The sequence below is a fragment of the Enhydra lutris genome, unplaced genomic scaffold, assembly GCF_002288905.1.
Source record: "Enhydra lutris kenyoni isolate GAN:26980312 unplaced genomic scaffold, ASM228890v2 scaffoldscaffold2, whole genome shotgun sequence".
NCBI lineage: Eukaryota > Metazoa > Chordata > Mammalia > Carnivora > Mustelidae > Enhydra > Enhydra lutris.
The window spans coordinates 39,030,258-39,036,257 of NW_019154086.1; the positions used below are offsets into that span (position 1 = coordinate 39,030,258).

The 6,000-nt window shown below is 43.8% G+C and overlaps 1 protein-coding gene across 2 annotated transcripts in view; it reads right to left on the reverse strand.

Annotated features, from left to right (window-relative positions):
• Window positions 1-4,612, reverse strand: part of LOC111147519 (ring finger protein 13) — a 156,250-nt gene extending 151,638 nt beyond the window's left edge. Inside the window, exon 1 of one of the 2 annotated variants that reach the window (XM_022503584.1) lies at window positions 4,594-4,612. The gene's annotated coding sequence lies outside the window, so the exon portion shown is untranslated. Of the gene's footprint in view, window positions 1-3,960; window positions 4,097-4,593 lie in introns of those variants that run through there. The other variant, XM_022503567.1, reaches the window with a different exon arrangement.
• Window positions 4,613-6,000: the final 1,388 nt, after the last annotated feature.

Below are 6,000 nucleotides of genomic sequence, written 5' to 3' on the forward strand. Positions count from 1 at the left end.
TAAAATCCTTATCATGGCATTTAAGATCTCCATACTCTATATCAATCTACCTTTACCAGCCTTTTCCTTAAACATACAACCTTGGCAAATCTTCTCTGCTTTCCTATCTCTAATCTCTGGGCTTGGGTAGCATCCTTATGAAGAGCTATCTTTCTTCTCCCATCCTCCTCCAACTGCTAATAACCTTTCAAATGAGCATATCCTCAACATAAAAGGAAAAAGGCTGAGGCATGTAGGAGTTATTGAACACATTCTGTCCAGTCCTTTACAAATTATCTTAATCCCCACAAAAACATAATGACTTAATACTGTATTTTTTGAAGAAGGAATTGAGGAAACAGAGGGCCAATGGAACTTAGCCAAGATCATCTTAACAAGCAAGAATCCAAAATAACCCCATAGCATTGTTTGTTTGTTTTTCTTTTATATTTTATTTAGGAAGGGAGAGGGGGAGGGAGGAACAGAGGAAGGAAGAATCTTTTTTTTTTTTTTAAGATTTTATCTATTTATTTGACAGAGATCTCAAGTTGGGGGTAAGGCAGGCAGGGAGAGAGAGGGAAGCAGGCTCCCCGCCGAGCAGAGAGCCCGATGCGGGGCTCGATCCCAGGACCCTGGGATCCTGACCCAAGCTGAAGGCAGAGGCTTTAACCCACTGAGCTACCCAGGTGCCCCAGGGGGAAGAATCTTAAGCAGGCTCCACATGGAGTGCAATCTCACAGCCCTGATATCATAACCTGAGCTGAAATCAAAAGACTTTTTTTTTTCCCCAAAGATTTTTATTTATTTATTTGACAGAGATCACAAGCAGGCAGAGAGAGAGGGGGAAGCAGGCTCCCCACTGAGCAGAGAGCCCGATGCGGGGCTCAATCCCACGACCCCGAGACCATGACCCGAGCCGAAGGCAGAGGCCCAACCCACCGAGCCACCCAGGCGCCCCTCAAAAGACTTTTTTTTAAAGATTTTATTTATTTAGTTGTCAGAGAGAGAGAGAATGAGCAGGGGGAACAGCAGACAGAGGGAGAAGCAGACTCCCTGCCAAGTAAGGACCCTGAGATCATGAGCTGAGCGGAAAGCAAATGCTTAACAGACTAAACTACCCAGGTGTTCCAAGGGTCAGATGCTTAACCAACTGAGCCAACCCAGGTGCCCCAGCATTCTTTTTTTTTTTTTTTTTAATAAAACATGGCACAAAATGGACACCCTTTTCTGTCCATGGATGCCTAGGTTCAAATTCCAGTTACTCTACTAAAAATCTGTGTGAATGCCTATGTATATTTGTAAGGTCTTCATTTCTTCTTCTATAAGGAGATAACTGTACTACTTATCATTATACGACATAGTGTAAAGCCCCTAGAATTATATTTAGCCCATAGTGAAAAAACTCAGTGTTAGCGATTACTGCTGTTGTTATTTATATGTTATAATCTGTAAACTGACAATACTAATTATATATCCTCATTGTTTCCAAATCAACTTTTAGGTAAAAGCTTTGTAAAGCTTAACAATGTGGTTTTGATATAGTCGCAAGTATTTGCAGAATACACAAATTCTTAAACAATTATTAAACCATGCTTTATTAGAAGAAATTCACTTGACTATTAGTTCTGTTTCCTCTTTTGAGAAAACTAACAATACTTACTAGCTTTCTTCCCTTCTTAAGGTCATATGAAACTACCATATGCAATGCCATATGGTAGTAATATGTCAAATGATACAAAATACCCTTTTGACTCAAATCATTTGCCTTCTGCTAAACATTATTAACTCCCAGGTTTTAAAATGTCCAAAATGACACTTATTATTCCAACATCAAACATTCTTAGGTCGTAGCAACATGAAGTATACCAGGATCTCTGACCATGCCACTTCATTTTATACATCTTAATGGCAAGAACTAGAAAACATAAAATGCTTTAACTCAAAAATATAAACTAATCATGCCCTTATCCTGCCTTAACTTTGTTAAAGTTAGTGCCTGACAAACTTCTGAAAAATATATCAAAAGAAGGATGCTGAATGCTAGTAACAGCTGAGGCCCCTCTCAAAATGCTTGAGAAAAATAAGCTTTAAACAAGGAGAGGTAAGAACTTACTCCAAACCCTTCAGTATTAAACCTCACAAGCCAAAATTATGTCCACATGATTTACTATTATACATGGAGACAGCACGCTAGCTGGCTTCAAATAAAGACAAGGTAAAATATATATATTAATAAAACAGTTATCATTTCTGACACCGAAATATTCAGGCTTCTACCCAATCATTTCAAAAACAAAACAACAACAAAAAAAACAAAAACAAAAAACTTTGAGGCTTAACTACATAAAAGACATTTTACTTCAAATAATTCCTAACATTCTTCCCTTATTCACAGGTAATGTCACAGAATTATTAAGTGGCAGGGCTGAAGGCGGGACCCAACAAAATCTGGGATCCACTGTTTTGCCATAATCCACAATAATATGGTATACATTCACAGCTTCCTTTTCATATACAGATTTATTTTTTTTAAAGATTTTATTTATTTATTTGACAGAGAGATCACAAGTAGGCAGAAAGACAGATGTGGGGGGGGTGGGGAGCAGGCTCCCTGCTGAGCAGAGAGCATGACCTGGGAATCTATCCCAGGACCCTGGGATCATGACCTGAGCTGAAGGCAGAGGTTTAACCCACTGAGCCACCCAGGCACCCCATATACAGATTTTTTTTAAACTGAAACAAAACCTTCATAAAATATTTAGTCTTACTCCATAGGATGTCCTCTTATTTTTTTTTCTTTCTAATGTTAATGTCAATGCACTAAATGGATTCCAAAATCCATTAAACCCTCATGGAGTCCAAACTACAGCATTGCACTACACTTTTTACCTTCTGTTTAAAATTCTTTTTCACTGCTACAAGTCCAGTTTTGTTTCCCTTCAATGGAACCCATCTCCTCAACTAATTAAAAACGGTCCTTAAAGATTAAACCCTTGAAAGCCCATCCTTAAATCTTGAATTGATCTGCTTCTCTAGTACAACCCTTTGGAGGCACACCCATCTTACTTATTTATATTGTATCAAAAACTGCAGATGTTCTCCTTGAAGAACAACAGATCATTGTTGAAAGGAATGCGTTCGTTTCCACTGTTCCGGCTGCATCACTGAGGAACATTTAACATTCAGGCAAGTTTGGGGCAAAAAGAAATGGACCTGAGCAGCTGCCCACGGTGCTGAAAAGGAGGATGGAACAGTAATTTTGGAAATGTACTACTGCCAGGTTAAGACAAAAAAATAAAGGAATTCACCAAAACTAGCAGAAAACACTCAGTGGCTGCAACTAAAGTTGCCTGAGTGCTTCTGGGATCGCTTGGCTTCAGTGTCTGCCCACTCCTTCACTGGGACAGAGTTCTTTCATCAGTGCGGGTCAACTCCGTAAGTGTCCTGGCAGAGGTGCGGTCTTTGAGAGGAGAGGGAATGGAATATGTCCCTAGTAGAGTCAGGTCCCACCTTCAACCTCAGCTTCCAGCGGGGGAAGGAGGAAGATTATAAGGAAAGGAGGTGACTGCCCTCCTTTTTTCAAAGGCTACACAGTCCCCCGCAACTTAAGTGATTTTGCCCCGGGACTTTGCGGCAGGTACTCGACCAGAGAAGCCCTCCCAACATCTTCCCAGGGTCCTGCCACTGCAGGATGGGAAGGTGAGAAGCAAAACAGATAATACAACTTTGGATACATACAAACTCAAAGGGCGGGGGTGGGGGAGAACGGGAAGCGGCCCTCCGAGGACAGAGAGTTTTTTTGTTTTTTAATCTTTTGCAAAAAGCCTTATTGCCTCCGCACCCAGCCTGGGGAGGAGCAGCAAAAAACTCTCTCAGCAGCCGGGCTGCCACAGAGGGCCGGCGAGGGGGTGTGTTCTCCCCGCCAGGCCCTGAGAGGGACAATCCCCTGCCCCGCTACCGAGAGTCCAGAGAGGCGCTTACCTGGAAGCCCGACCCTGCAATACCAATAGGCTCGCCCACCGCGTTGCTGCGGGAGAAGTCCCTACCCCGACTTCATGACTGAATATCCGCACCGACCCCCACAGCCGGAATCCGAGCGGGGACAACACCACCGAGGCTAGACGGAAGTCCCGCCCCCAAACGCCTCATTGGCCGGCACCAGAAGACAAAGAAAAGCCATTGGCCCACAGACCTGTTTGCTAAGTCCCTTTCCCACTCTCACCCCGCGTCTCGCTCCCTGCCCCAGCTGGCAGAGAAAAAAGCCCAGTTCGTGGAGTCGCGTTCTTGGCCGCGTGATCCGTCTTCCCGTGAAGGGAAGAGATGGGTAGGGCGGCCTTTGCAGCGCCGCTGAAGGATCCGCTTTTTGTCAGGGGACCGAGCAGGCTGGCCGAGGGGACTGGCTATGGAAGCCTACCCCCCACCATTTGCTCCCAGGAGTAGAGGCCGTGGGGTCTGGAGGGGACCATACCGAGCTAACAGGGCCGGCCGCCTTGGTCCGCTCTGGCTTTGGGACTAGACAGCCCGAGACCCAGCTGGCGGGCTGCCCCTGGGCGGGGTTCCCCTGGGCGGGGTTGGCTCTGGCACCTACAAATCTCTTCTCTGCACCACACTCACCCGACCGGCTGTAGGGGCGAAAATGAAGCCTCATCCCCTCTGCACGGTGCTCAGGCTGAAGTCCGGATAGATGGGACCGAGACCCACCAACGCCTTAAATAGAGTCCGGGTCGCTTTAAAGATGCCAGCAGCCCGAAGGCTGAAAGCGAGTACCCAGACGCCCGGCTCGGAGCCGTACTGACGTCAGCACTCTGGGCCTGACACGCGCCATCCCTGGGACTCAGCAAAAGTCAAACCGTGTGATTAAGCCCTAGGTCAGCCTTTTAAAACCCGAGCCTCCTTTTGGCGAGCCAAAGAAACCCGCCCCCTACTGCCCTTCTGATTAACCTGCGTACCAGGTATTCCAATCTTAAACCAAACTACTTTGAAACTTAAATGGCCTAGACTGGAACAACAGCACTGATTAACCAGTTGCAACTAGCCACTTAAAAGAGGCAATGTGGCTTAGTGTGAAGATTGCAAAAAGTCCTGAATTAGAATGCCAGGAAACCTAGATTCTGGTCCTGCTTCTGCTTCAAAATGAGGTGCCTTTAAAAGTCCATTCACGTTCTTTGACCTTATGTTTTAAATAACGGAGGTACTAGAGGGGATCATCACATATAAACACCTGTAGAACACCACCGATGTAACTTGTAACCCTAATTGCTCTGGGGATACCTGAGTGGCTAGGACGCAGGAATGGGAGGAAAACTGTCCCTATTGTGTATGCTTTTATATCCTCTGAATTTTGAATATCGTGAATATTATGTACTCAGATAAAACTTAAACACACACACAAAAAAATCAATAAAGGCTATCAGAGTTATTTTGCTCTCTTATGTATCTTACAACTATATATACTATATATTGTTAGATTTTAATCAGTTGTGAAAACATTAATACTTAATACAACACCTGCCTTTAAGAAAATCATAAATAAAAATCAGAATTAGGAGGGAGGGGGAGAAAGGAGCAAACAAAATCAGAGTTGGAAATATTACATAAAGGCTAGTGTAATTAATGTAAACATAGTTACAGTATCTCTATAAGGATTTCCTTAAATTACCTCAAATTGGTTTTATGTTAAATCAGATTTGTTGAATGACATCAAAAAAAGCAAATACTAATAATGCCCATATTCTACACGTTTAAAATAAGGGAAAACAGCTTTGTTTATTCCTTAAATAAAAGTACCTTGAGTACAGAACATTTTTTAAGATTAATTAATTTGAGAGAAAGAGAGCAAGTGCCCACATGAGTGGGGGAGGGGCAGAGGAAGAGTGAATCCTCAAGCAGACTCCCCACTGTGCTCAGAGCCACACTCAGGACTCCATCCCAGAGTGGGGATCAAATATGAGCCAAAATCAAGAGTCAGGGGGTCAAGGGACTGAGCCACCCAGGTGGAACATTTTATTCTGATTTTATTCT